Genomic DNA, 13,179 nt, shown 5'->3' on the forward strand with positions numbered 1-13,179 from the left:
CTTACCAAGGTAATCCGGGTTTGAAAACGCCAATTTTCCTCATCTGCGCTAAATTTTGCATCGTGGTGAACTTTTTCTTGAATAAGCGGAGTAAAAAAATGTTCATCCGACGTTAAACATTATCAGCGAGAAAAAGGAAACATCCATTGTTAAAATTTAACTGAACTCGGACGTTTCTTATTTTTCAGGCAGATTGAAAATTTTAGTGCAGATGAGAAAAACGGACCCGGATTACATTGGTAAGTTTTTGAGACCAAACATTGATAGTTTTATAGAGGACAGCTCTGATCATTTACTTGTGGGCTATTTAAAAATTTTACTATATTTCGAAAGAAATGTTCACCGAAAACGACTATGGAAACTAGCTTTTCAGAGTAAAAACCTGACTTTGCGCTGAGTTTTGTCCATTACTGTACAATAACAACATAACAATTAGCTGTTTTTAAAAGTTAAATAATCAATAGGTTGCCTCAAAAAACTAAGCTGGGGAAATTTTCCCTCAACCAAAAAAAGGTGACCTAAGAACAACAAAAAATTGGATTATTATTTAAAATCAGAAAGATTTAGGGCATCGAGTACAAGGGTTTGAAAAAACATGTTCTAATAGTTTTTAGAAGAAAACATTTTCCTCTGAAAGAATTTGAATTCCATAGTACTTGCAGGTGCATAGGTCATTTTAGCCTAATTGTTGTGATAAACTTATTAAATAGATTTGTTATGTTTGATGTTTGTGCCTGTATGTGGAGCGCCCTCTGAGGGATTTTAGAGACAGGTCTGTCAAGTGGCTTTCTGTGGGGAGGTGGGGAACTGGAACTGGCTTGAGAAGTCTGGTGGTGCGCCGCTGGACCTACTGAGCTCGGGTGAGATTGTTCCTTGTTTGTGATTTTTAACCTTTATGCTGCCTTTTAACCTTTTAAATTAATTTAGTTGTCTTTTTTCTTTTTATTTGCTGATTTGTAAAATTCCCACTAACCGCTTATCATGGGTTAGTTCAGTCCCCTAAAGTCCAGTCAAAATCCTTTTTTTTTACCTTTATGCTGCGTCAAGATGAGGAAAAACAACAAAGAGTGTACAAGCAAAGATTGCTTAAAACCTTCAGGACTGATAAATTGGATTAAATGTGATTGTTGTTCTAGTTGGTATCATATCAGTTGTGTAAATATTTCTCTTAGCGACTCTAAGAAAACCCAATGGTTTCAGTGTCCTTTATGCGTTGATGTAAAATCTGTTAATAAAGCAACAATAGGTAATGATTTAGTGCTAGACAATTATGTTAATACAACCATCTCAAATGTCCGAGTACTCAAGAGAGTACCAAAAGACTCGCGTGTTCCCTTGGCGGAAAATCTGTCGGACAAAATAAATGACATCGTCTACAATGTAGAAGATGTTACAAAATGGCTAATTTTTTTAACGTCGTTCTTGTTTTTTTTGGAGCAACCGAAAAGAAGTGGACGCAAACAGACCACAAGCATGAGCTCTTTGATAAATAAAAAAATTCGAGCAAATGACGTGTCACTTCCAAAACCCCATCCCCAAGTTTCAAGCCCGCCTCTGAGTGACCTCGAGCAGAGAATAAAGTTAATAAGTAGTAAGCTCGATGAAGGAAATGTAAAGGGCGGAATAAGGCTTGCTGCTTCGGATGACAAAATAGCTCCTTTTTCAACTGATAACTATCAAAAATTGTTATCTAAGCACCCGCAGCGAGCCAAATTTGCAGCTCCAAATCCAGAAAAGTTGGATAGTTTTTTCGTAACCGATTTCGACCTATACAAAGCGATAATGTCCTTTCCAAACGGATCAGCAGCAGGACCTGATAAAACATTTCCTCAAATTTTTAAAGATCTTGTTAGTAAGTCGAATGGCAGTGCAGGACTTAATTTTCTGAAATCGCTTACTAAGCTGATAAACCTCATTGGAGATGGCAAAATACCGGAACCACTAAGACCTTTCTTTTTTGGCGCAAAGCTTATCGCCCTCATAAAAATAGACGGAGGGTTGAGACCGATTGCCATAGGCAACACGCTGAGACGTATCGCGTCTAAATGCGCTGGAAGCAAGGCCCTCTCCGAGCGACAAAATTTTTTCGGAAACGTACAGGTAGGATGCGGTACCAAACGAGGAGCAGAAATAGCTGCGCACTCGTTTCGAAACCTAATTGAACGCGACGACAATCCAAAATGTACTGTTCTTTTAAAACTAGATTTTAAGAATGCCTTTAACTCTTTAAACAGAGAAACAATGCTGAATCATGTTTTTTCAAATCGCCCCGAATTATATAATTACACCCATTGCGCGTATGCTAAACCTAGTTACCTTTTTTACGGAAGCTCTGTCATAAGGTCAGAAGACGGAACTCAGCAAGGTGATCCTGAAGCCCCACCCCTTTTTGCGGAAACAATTCATACACTAGTCAAACAGTTGGAGTCGAAAATTAACATCTGGTATTTAGATGATGGGAATTTAGCCGACGACTATAAGGTAGTACTCCGGGACCTTAAAAACATTCTGAAATCGGAACAAATTTACGGCCTGAGCTTAAACACTGAGAAGTGTGAACTTTGTTTTTTGGGACCGACTACTAGTACACAGTATAATTCAATTTTAACACAATTTCGAAAAATATGCCCCAAAATAAAAATAAAAACAAAAGAAGAACTCCTCATTTTAGGATCTCCAATCGGCGAACTTTGCCGAAAAGGATTACTCGACGAAAAAATTAGGGAGCTTGAAAAAATCTCGGATGTCATTGACAAACTAGACGCCCATTATGGTTTTTACCTCCTGAAAAATTGCTTTAGCATGCCAAAACTCCTATATTTTTTGCGTACGAGCCCTTGTTTTTTGCAAAATGATTTTTTGGAACGCTACGATAAATTACTAAGAAATTCGTTATGCAAGGTCACTAACGTGAAAATGGATGATAACCAGTTTTTACAAGCAGTTCTCCCGGCAGCCAAAGGTGGCTTGGGCGTTTCTTCCGCTCGTCTACTCGCTTTACCCGCTTTCTTAGCCTCAGCAGTAGGAGCGAAAGATGCCTTGAGCGAAATCTTTGGTTTGGAGCATGTGGATGGAACCAATGATGATGCGCTTAAACGGTGGTTTGACCTTGGAAAAATTGAAATGGCTCCGGAAAATGAAATCCAAAAAAATTGGACGGAGCCAATTTTTGACAGCGAAATTGCAGACTTGATTTTACGACTCGAACCAACGGACGTGAAAAGGTTCAACGCGTTCCAAGATAGATTTGGATCCCAATGGTTGAACGTCATCCCCTGCAAAAATTTAAGGTTAAAACTGTCGAACCAACAACTCAGAATTGCGATAGGACTTCGATTAGGATCAAAAATATGCGAACGGCATAAATGCGTGTGCGGAAAAGACGTTACCGAGGATGGTTGGCATGGTCTTTCTTGCCTCAAAAGTGCAGGGAGATTCTCTAGGCATTCAAACCTGAATGCCCTTATAAAGCAGAGTCTATCATCTACTCACATTCCGTCTGTTTTAGAACCACGACACCTCTACAGGACCGATCAGAAGCGACCAGACGGTTTGACGCTCGTTCCATGGGCTGATGGTAAGCAGCTCTTGTGGGATGTAACGGTAGTAGACTCCTTAGCCCCTTGTAGGATTAATGCCGGGTCTGTTTGTAACCCTGGTACGGCTGCCGCTGAAGCGGAAGAGCGAAAAATTGACAAATATAAAGATCTTGTAAATGATGGATATCTTTTTCAACCGCTAGCTTTTGAAATTCAGGGCGCGGCCGGCCCCAGCACAGAAGTTTTTTTGAGCAAGCTTTGTAAGAACCTAAGCATATGCACTGAGGAACCCAGAGCAGGCAGCTTTTTAAAACAGAGAATCTCCCTGGCAATACAGATTGCGAACGCCGCTTGCGTACTCGGAACAATAAATGACAAAATAACTTTCGACGAAATTTTTTACTTGTAACACTTGTATATTATATTATCTCGTGTCGAGTTGCGTGTTCTTATTGAAGAAGCGTAACCCGTATCGATTTTAAATGAAAAGGACTTAAACACTTGACATCTTCTTTTATCATTATCACTTCCATATCTAGAAAATTCCAAGGATTTTGACTGGAATACATGATGAAGGGACTCATGACTGTAACCTCGGTTACTATGATACTTTTGACCTTCTGATTTCTTTTTTGGACAAATCAAATTTTGTTGAGTTTTGTTATATTTAAGTTATGTGAAAAAAAAGTCAATAAAAAGATCGGAGCCGTCATTTTTAGGCCAGAATTGGAACCCCTGAGACTACCCTGGCAGCACCGTATTACTAGATTGAGACGTTCAACTTTTGTCAATATTTAAGATAACTTCTTTCAAACATATTTTTGAAACAATCAAAAAAATTTTCGAAAAATCTTTTAAAAACGTCGAATCTCGGAAACAAAAAAAAGATTTGGGCAATCATAATTGATGCGCAACCTGCAATGCCTGAAATTACCCTGAGAGCAATTCACACAATCAATTGAGAATTTCAATTTTGTCTAGTTTTCATTTATTAAAATCTTTGAAAATTTTTGAAAACAAAAACATAAAAACGTCATATCTCGCAAACTAAAAGGATTTGAGCAGTCAGATTTTGAAGTGCGATTCGCAACTCCTGAGAGAACCCAGAGTTTCAATTTCTAAAGAAATTTTTAACTTTAAGTGTTATGAAAATCTTAACCATTGCATAATACGATGATATATAGAGAGTTGCAAAAAGTTCGGACAGACAGAATTAATTAAAAAGAGCAACTGTCTAGACATCAACGAAAATTAAAACTGAAATAAACATAACGTCGAAAGTTCAAAAAGCAGAACTACGGGATCTACTTAACAATCCCCATTTCAAGAAAGGGGAGGAAATCGTTACTAAGGTTACTTGCAGCAAACTGTCGACCAATCAGAATCCGAATTTACATACAATGCTCTTGTGCGAAATTACTGTTTTTACTTACAGGGGTGGAGATTCTTTAGTGGATAGAGTAGGGGGATTGTTAAGTAGAACCGAGTTTCGCTCAAAACCTATAACCACGACGGGCAATTGCATCTAAAGCGTCGAAATGTTTTAGAGTTAAATCTGGATGCTCATAGCAGTATTTAAAATTCAGGCTAGCGTAATCATCGGATAATCGACGATCTCGCATTTTGAGTTTGGCCTGACAAAAAATTCAAGGTTGTTCGGCTTCAGATTTTGCATGCAAAAAAGCGTCGAAAAGCACTGATTGCTCATTTCAATTAATTCTGTCTGTCCGAACTCTTTGCTACTAATTATAGCTTAAACGTTCAATTCGTTGAAAAAGCTTAAACAGCTAGAAATCAGTCGGCTTTTTTTTGCTCTTTTTTTCATTATTTTCGCCTTTGATCTTTCTGACCTTCAAACACTAAATGAGAATTCTCCAAAAACAAAAATACAGTCGTTTAGATAGATATTAGTCTGAACTAGAAAATTCATTCGAATTAAAACAAAACATCCAAGCATTATATTATCAAACCCTAAATTTTGAAAATTCCATTCATGCTTTATTCGAAAATCTGTAATAAAAAAACAAATTTGGCAAAAGAAAAAGACAATTACAGAACAATTTAGAAGAAAAAGAAAAAAGATATCAAAGCCGTACCACTAGACCGGTCGACATTTACTACTATTTGGGACTGAGAAATTGTTTTCAATAGCTTTTTCTGCGTTTTCTCATCCTCAATTGTAACTTTTTCTTTCGTATTTCTAGGCTCTGGTCTGGTTTAATCATTTTCAGTATTTCACTTAAGACTTTCTTAACGACACCTCTGGCTTCTTTGAGATTTAGCGGGGCATTGCTATCCTGGAGAGCACTACACGTCCTGCTTAAAGTGGCAAGAAATTCATCTATTCTATTAGACTGAACAATACCGGTAGTACTTTTGCAAGACTTGAACTGTCTTCTCGTCTTCGTTTGACTGCAGTAATTTTAATAAGTTACCAGTCAGTTGCATCCATTTTAACCATGTCAAGCAAAAAACTAAGCCAAGAAGAATTTAATGGACTTCAAAAATCAGCTTTATACAGGATTTACTCCGATTTGTACGACCAAAAGGAAGAATATCGTAAAATAATGGAGTTTATTGAGAAAACATCGGAAGCAGACAAGGATGGCAAACTACAGTCAACATCCACGAAAGCAAAAGAAGTATATAAAACTGTGAGAAACTTTTCGCCTTTTCCTGTACCAGAGGAGTGTGTAAACTTGATTTTGGGTTCAAGTATAATTGCTAGGGTAAAAACTGAAATTTTCCCCGATGATACGGTTGTTCATGCATACAGAGGTAGCTCCACTGAGGAGAAAATAAAAATCGTTGACCAATGCCGTGAAAAAACTCAAGTGTATGATAATCCAAGATGGGACGAACTCCATCTGAAAAAATTTACTCAACGATTGACGAATTTAGCGCCAAATATGAAGAACTTATCGCTTTAATAACTGCACAATTTTCACCAGATTCGATTGTTAGTTGCGAAATACCACCAATACTCAACAATGATGATGCTAATGTCAAAATTGATCATTATAATCGTTTTCTGAATGAAATGTATGGTTCGACGACGGGATTTGAGGTGCTAAATCTAAATTCAAACATCAAAAGCTTGGAGAGCTATCAGTGTTTATATTTTGACACTATACAACTGAACGATGAATTAGGTATACCATTCTTGCGCAATTGCCTCGGCTCATACATGTTCAAACACTCAAGTAAACTCCCGAGGGTAAAACCAGCCCCTGATTATACTGGAAAAGCAAATTCCAACCAAAAATCGCTTTCCAATTATCAACGGAAAAATCTTTATAGGTCTACCAATCGACCCTATAGTAACGATCGCATGCACCCATATGGCCGACAAACTGGTCATGGCCAACAAACTGGTCAAAATAATTTCAATAACAAATCATGGGGCTGTGATAGTAATTATAAACATAATCTGAATCGTAACCAGCAGTCATATAACTACTTGCAAGGTTTTCAATATTAAGTAATGCTAGTTAAGACTATCTTTTTTATAAACGACTGTTATTTGTTATTTGTAATTTCAACTATAATTGTTCTACAAAAAAATCTGCTGTTACTTTTTGTCTTAACCAGCATATCTGTCATCAGCTTCTGCGAAAGCGATCATTTTGTAGCTTATGAGGTACTGAATAATGAAAGAAAAGTATCTTTTTCCATGGATTGCCACAATATACTCGAACAAATTTTTATGCACTATACTTAATAATATAAGCTATTACTATTACAATTATTATACAAAAAACACAAGCAAGACTTATAAAAAAAAGAAACGCCCCTGCACAAAACTCTCCTAACATCAAGGGATATCCACCCAAATCCAGGACCCTTCATAGAATTCAGTCAAATAATGAAAAAACTGGAAAACTACAACAACAACTTAAAAGTACTACATCTTAATTGTAGAAGTTTAGCTAGAAAGCGTTCAGATCTCAAACAACTTATCAAAACTTTTAATGATAATACAATTTTCGGATTTTCCGAGTCATGGTTCAATGATACAAATGACGATAAACTATGGGCCATAGACAATGACAAACATAAATTGTTCCGATGTGATAGAACTTATGAATCAAGTAAAAAGTTGAAGGGTGGAGGAGTCATGTTACTGGTTCCTAAAAAGTTAAACCCAAAGGTAAAGACATGACTTAAACAACCTGCAGAAAAAGTATGATAGCATCTGGATAGAATTTAAAACCGGACTCAATAAAAATGATAGAACCACCCTATTAAATCTAGCTTACAATCCTAATAGAAACAAAAACAGACTTCTTAGAAGATCTAGCCAAATCAATTGACCATGCACGGTCATTTAACTCAAACCTATTTTTACTAAGAGATTACAACCTCAAATATCTCAACGAAGACGACAAACAGTCTTTAGATACAATCCTAATACCATCTAATCTGGACGTCACTAACAAATTAACACCTACTCACTCAAAAGCACTAATAGACTATATTATCACCGACCTAGGCATAAAAGATCTAACCAATAATTCAATAGTATTCACACCACCAATTAAGACAAACAACCAAGCAACAGCATTCATCACAGAAATTAAGCTGAACAACAACGTAAGACCAATCAAACGTAAAAAATATGACAAATCCATTTACTCCAATTACAAATTCAAACAAAACTTATAAGCTATAAATTGGAGAAGTGTCTATAGCAATAATAATCCCGAAATAATGCTCAACATCTTCACATCTAACATTGCTGACACCATTAAAGAATGTGCCCCACAGAAGACTATTTTCATTCACAACGACAAACCAAAGGTAAACTACCAAGATGATAAATTTATATCCCAACTGTTTAGCTCGAAAAAAAGCGAACGCAAAAAATGGAGTATAATAAACGATACATGAAACTCAAAAAAATCTTCCAACCTCATTCCTTTACTCAGAAAGTCTTTCGGCGATTTCATAACAAATAATTTAAAGATGGCAAACTTGCTAAATTACAAGTTCTCAACTCTTGGATGCTTCTATGAGAAAAAGTCAAAAATCAGGCAAAGTCCACCGACTTCTACATGCAACATTTGGAATAACAATAAAATTTCATTCCGATTCATCACATCAGCTGAATGTAAAAAAAAAATACATAATTTAAATTGTCGAAAGGCACCGGTTCCATCCAAATTCCATGTGCATTGAAAGATGGCTGCAATGAAATATACACACATCTGACATTTCTATACAATGAGTTTTTGAAAAACAAGACATATCCTTGCAAGCTCAAAAAAGCAATTGTCACATCAATATACAAAAAACAAGATCCAGAAATACCAAAAAATTATAGGCCTATCTCTATAACTGGGGCTCTCTCAAAAATTGAAAAAAACTTGTTATATAAACAAATCAACGAATATCTGATATCCATAAAAATTACTAAGTAATACCCAATTTGGGTTCAGAACATCATATTCAACAATCGACGCTATTCTTTATTGCACTGAAGCATTCAGAAAAGCAACAGACAACAACAAAACTGTAGCATGTTCCTTACTGGACCTCTAAAACGTTTGATTCTATTGATTATACTTATCTTAAACAGAAACTAAAAGGGTTAAACTTTTCCGAAGAAGCTATAGAAATGATCAGTTCCTTTGTCACCAACCGAAGCCAGAAAACAATTGCTAACAACACCGAATCTGATTGAATTGCACTTGAGCAGGGTGTCCCACAGGGCACTGCCCTTGGCCCTCTAATATTCAATCTCTACATTATCGATCTCAACAAACAAATTGACAAAACATGTAAAATAGTTCAATATGCGGATAATACATTAGTATTCTGTGAAAATAACTATCCATAAAAGGCTCTCAAAGCACTCGAAGCCAATTTCAGTCTGTTGTCAAATGGTTTTTTAGAACACTCACTTCAGTTGAATGCAAAAAAAAACAGAACTCTTTGTTTTTAGCAAAAAACATTCAAGGAAAAATGGTGAAAAGTATACTCTAACTCTAGATAATAAAATAATTGAGGAAAAAACCAATGTTAAATACCTAGGAGTAGTTTTAGATCAGTTTCTCACATTCCAAGATGAAATCAAAATTATTCCCAGGAAAATGGCATGCGGAATAAAAACACTTCAATCAATCAAAAATCCATTGCCAGTAAAAACAAGACTCTTGATAACGCATGCACTGGTAGTTAGTCATTTGCATTACCCAGCAATTCTTTTAAGTGGAATATCCGCTAAACTAATGATATCTCTGGAAAAACAGTTAAGCTGGGCAGTGAAAACTTGCTGCGATCGTGTAAAATACGACTCATCTTCAGACTCGAAGCTAAAACAAAATAAAATTTATGTCACTATAAAATTTTATGTCACTTTTGGAACATACAACACCAATTATTGCCAGCCTATAATAACATTGAGTATGATAACCACCAAATAGATATTAATACAGGAAAAAAAATTATATTTTGGCGATAGATACAATAGGCAATACATAGAAAATTCCTTCTTTAAAAAGTCAGTCATAATCTGAAACAACCTAACAGATGATGAAGTCAACTTTAAAGACATAATAACATACAGAAAAGAAAAGATAATGTTCAAGAGTTATTATTTATTATTATTTAAAGAAGACCACTCTGTGGCAACTCATGGTAAAGTTTCATGGAAAAGCTTCAAATTTATATAATAACATTTATATATAAACAACCTTGAAGCTCTCAGGTGAAAAGTAATAATCGATAATTGTAATAGATTTTGTTTTGTATATTGTTATTGTAATTATGCGTATCTAATGATGTTATAGTATTTTAATGAATTGATAGAAAAAAAACAGAAAACATTTGATATACACTTGTGTAATGAAAATAATTTCGATGTGCAATTAAAGTGTTTTTTTTTTCTTCGCGATAGTGAACAAAGACAATCAGATTGAGAAAACTGACAATTGCGTAGGAAAAAATAGAGTGGAAATTGACTCAAAAAGACTTAACTTATATACTGGTCTACTTTATACTTATAAAACGCTGCGCTTTTCTTCACTTGGCTCTGTAAATAAAAATATCGTCGAAAAAAGTTTTATCATTAATATAGCCGAGTACACAGGAAGCGTTCGAAACCTGTTTTTCGATGGAGATCCTCTGCGCAAGAAAACTACCTGCCTTTGGTTGCTCTGTACACGTGCACAAATTCTTTCAAAGTTTATTCAGAAAAACCTCAGTGCTAGAGGGGGTGGCACCCTGAACTTCAAAGGCTATTGGATGAAAAAATAACCAGTACTATTAAACCTCTATACATGTCAGATTTTTGATCCTCCCACTCGGCCGTTACGGGGTTACAAGCCGAGTTAACTACCATTGCATCCCACAGGAGCTGCCTATCAACAGCTCATGGGACGACCTTCAATTCGTCTGGTCACTTCTGATCTGTCCTGCGGAGGTGTCGTGGCTCTAAAACAGAAAAAAATTTGAGTTGAATTGAGACTTTGCTTTATACGGGCATTCAAAATTGAACGCTCAGAGAATCAAAGTGCACTTTTGAGACAAGATAGTCCATGCCATCCATCATCGGTTACATCTTTACGTCAAACGCATCTATATTTTTCTCAAATTATTGAAATTGAGTCCAATTGCAATTCTAAGCTGCTGATTCGACTTTATCAATCTTAGATTTTTAAACCGTATAACGAAATATTTTAGAATTAGAAACATTTATGTCAAGAATGAGCTTTACTTATAATTACTATCACCCGGCTTCTTTTTCTACGTTCACTTTTTTACAATTGATGATTTTTCCAAATGACTTCACGGAGATGAGTTTTTTCACAGTCCGAGTTGGACTTCTCGTAGAGTAATTTTAGATAGAGTACACCATCTGTTCGTCACGCTATCTCTTTTTGGCTGGATAGTTTCGTGCAACTCCTTTGTCTAATGCCAACCCTATTCTTAACCTTATTTTTCCTAGTCACAATAGATCTCAATATACTGGTTTATTGCGAAGTTGGAAGAGAAAAAGAAATAATTGATATCAAAGTTTTTTGGGTTCTCTGAAGTAATAGGATTTCAGATTCACATTTACAGCTTAAGATTTAATCATGGATCATGATTGCTTAGTAATAAATCTTTTACACGGGATTCATATAAGTAGTTTTGATTTGGTGGGACTCATCGGGGGTCTAGAGAAGTTTTAAAACCCTTAGTCGTTTCATACGGTAGTATTCTTTGAGTTCTTGAGAGAATTCAGGACGGAATATTTTTATGATGATTCAGGGATTATCGTGAAGCCAAATAGATTGAAGTGATACATAGAATGTGATCATAAGGAGTGGTTTTCATAGTTCAGAGCAAGACTACGTACAAGATGAAAGGTTGACTTTTCTGAGAGAAGTGTCAAGTGAAAAATGACAGGTGTGGGGAGATTGACATCAAACTGGCTGCATTTCTATTTCAATGGATTCAGTTTCTTCGTTTGTCAAATTCATACTCTGTATAAAGAGAAGAAAGGGACTGCGGCACGCAAAGTCAATAGATTTGCCACTCCAAAGTGGAAATTTCGTCGAGCAATTATCTCACTTTTGCTGCTCGTAAAATGTACTTTGTGATGTCGTTTACAAATTTCTTTCTGCACTTCGGAAATTTTTAGTTTACTTATGAAATAGCTAGTTGTATTCGCATACGTTTTATCTTAGTTTCGTTATCTTTAATAGTTGCTCGCACTGGAGCCACTCTCATCAAAAGAAGAGTGCGATGTGTCTACGCGTGATGTAGCTCGGCTGGTGAGGCCGATTTTAGAGCATGCTCAGGACGTCCTACTGGTTGGTTACGCCAGTTGTCGGAGTATACCTGAGAGTGGTTTAATAAGTAAAAGGCTCTATTGGTTATAAGCATTTTTTCTATATACCTAGTGTTTTGTCAGTTATATTTTGTAGATGTGTTCACGACTTTAAAATGGTTTATCTGTGATTAGTGTTAGTCAGGTGCATACTAGAATTGCATATGATCTTAGTTAATATCGGTTTTTGGTTTCAAAAGCTTATTTTTATCCAGTTTGATCTTAAAAAGCAGTGGTTTTGAAGAAGCTGCGTTGGATATTTAAGCTTTATTTCAACGAGTTAAGGGAAAAATTAAAAACCGGTAAAAGTGGTTAGAGTTGTTTGCAGCAGCTTGCAAAGTTGGAAATTCATTTTTTATTATTAATTGTCAGGCAAAGATAAAGAGATTTAGACAGCTTATACAAAAGTTGACAAGTTGGGGAACAATTTGGAGAGACTTAGAAAAAACTTTTGTAAAAAGGTAAGTTTTTTGGTGTTCCCAAGATTCATTTGTATAACTTAATGAATTGTTTGACAAATTTGTTTCTTTGAATTTTTTAACTCACTGCATAATTATATATTTTATCGAACACTATTTGAAACACTGCAACAGGTTAGCGTCATTTAAGTGAATGATAAAAAATTGTTTCTTTGTTCCCTTTTGTTTTCAAATTATTCAAATTATTAGGAGCTAATGAAGAAATCAAACAGAAAATCGATTATAAAGTTTAATATAAAATGGCGAGTAAAAGTTTTAGAAATAGTGAAAATTTAGGATACCAAATTTATACTTACGACGGTTTTTTGAATGAACCATTGGGAAAAACATTAGCAAATAGGGTGAT

General features: G+C 35.5%; 1 protein-coding gene across 1 annotated transcript in view; it reads left to right on the forward strand.

The window, feature by feature from the left end:
* The first annotated feature begins 686 nt into the window (after nt 1-686).
* The window catches only part of LOC134838935 (peptidyl-prolyl cis-trans isomerase B-like), a 332,107-nt gene continuing 319,614 nt past the window's right edge, over nt 687-13,179 (forward strand). Inside the window, exon 1 of the mRNA XM_063854288.1 lies at nt 687-708. The gene's annotated coding sequence lies outside the window, so the exon portion shown is untranslated. The remainder of the gene's footprint in view (nt 709-13,179) is intronic.

The sequence above is a fragment of the Symsagittifera roscoffensis genome, chromosome 2, assembly GCF_963678635.1.
Source record: "Symsagittifera roscoffensis chromosome 2, txSymRosc1.1, whole genome shotgun sequence".
NCBI lineage: Eukaryota > Metazoa > Xenacoelomorpha > Acoela > Convolutidae > Symsagittifera > Symsagittifera roscoffensis.